Genomic DNA, 1,429 nt, shown 5'->3' on the forward strand with positions numbered 1-1,429 from the left:
ACCAAGGTACTTAGCAACTTGCTCTTCAGTAATGTCTTCATCCTCTTCAGAGGAAGAATACTCATCAGAGCTCATGAAGGGCAGAAGGAGGTTCAATGGAATCTCTATGGTCTCTAGATGAGCCTCAGATTCCTTTGGTTCCTCAAAGGAAAACTCCTTATTGGTCACTGAGCGTCCCAGGAGGTCTTCCTTACTAGGATTCACGTCCTCCTCCTCCTCTTTGGGTTCGGCCACACTAAGTAAGGTAATGGCCTTGCATTCTCCTTTTGGATTCTCTTCTGTATTGCTTGGGAGAGTATTAGGAGGAGTTTCAGTGACTCTTTTACTCAGCTGGCCCACTTGTGACTCCAAATTTTTAATGAAGGACCTTGTTTCATTCATGAAACTCAGAGTGGCCTTAGATAGATCAGAGACTATATTTGCTAAGCTAGATAGATTCTGCTCAGAATTCTCTGTCTGTTGCTGAGTGGATGATGGAAAAGGCTTGCTATTGCTAAGCCTATTTCTTCCACCATTATTAAAGCCTTGTTGAGGCTTTTGTTGATCCTTCCATGAGAAATTTGGATGATTTCTCCATGAGGGATTATAGGTATTTCTATAGGGTTCACCCATGTAATTCACCTCTGCTATTGCAGGGTTCTCAGGATCATAAGCTTCTTCTTCAGAAGAGGCCTCTTTAGTACTGTTGGATGATTCCTTCAATCCATTCAGACTCTGAGAGATCATATTGACTTGTTGAGTCAATATTTTATTCTGAGCCAATATGGCATTCAGAGTATCAATTTCAAGAACTTCCTTCCTTTGAGGCGTCCCATTATTCACAGGATTCCTTTCAGAAGTGTACATGAACTGGTTATTTGCAACCATGTCAATGAGTTCTTGAGCTTCTGCAGGCATTTTCTTTAGGTGAATGGATCCACCTGTAGAATGGTCCAATGACATCTTAGATAATTCAGACAGACCATCATAGAATATATCCAGGATGGTCTATTCTGAAAGCATGTCAGAAGGACACTTTTTGGTCAGTTCCTTGTATCTCTCCCAAGCTTCATAGAGGGATTCATCCTCCTTCTGTTTGAAGGTTTGAACATCCACTCTAAGCTTGCTAAGTGAAGAGTGGATAATTTATACGCTTTTTGGCATTGTTTTTAGTATGATTTAATTTATTTTCATTATATTTTTATTAGTTTTTAATTAAAAATCACATTTCTGAACTTTACTATGAGTTTGTGTGTTTTTCTATAATTTCAGGTATTTTTTGGCTGAAATTGAGGGAGCTGAGCAAAAATCTGATTCAGGCTGAAAAAGGACTGCTGATGCTGTTGGATTCTGACCTCCCTGCACTCAAAATAGAATTCCAAATGGCGCGCTCTCAATTCCGTTGGAAAGTAGACATCCAGGGCTTTCCAGCAATATATAATAGTCTATA

The 1,429-nt window shown here is 39.6% G+C and overlaps 1 non-coding gene across 1 annotated transcript; it reads left to right on the forward strand.

Moving 5' to 3' along the window:
* Positions 1 to 996: 996 nt before the first annotated feature.
* LOC112739797 (small nucleolar RNA R71) lies at positions 997 to 1,104 on the forward strand. Its single transcript, XR_003170736.1, has one exon. It is a non-coding gene; the product is annotated as a small nucleolar RNA R71 (small nucleolar RNA).
* Positions 1,105 to 1,429: the final 325 nt, after the last annotated feature.

Source organism: Arachis hypogaea, chromosome 13, assembly GCF_003086295.3.
Source record: "Arachis hypogaea cultivar Tifrunner chromosome 13, arahy.Tifrunner.gnm2.J5K5, whole genome shotgun sequence".
Classification (NCBI taxonomy): domain Eukaryota; kingdom Viridiplantae; phylum Streptophyta; class Magnoliopsida; order Fabales; family Fabaceae; genus Arachis; species Arachis hypogaea.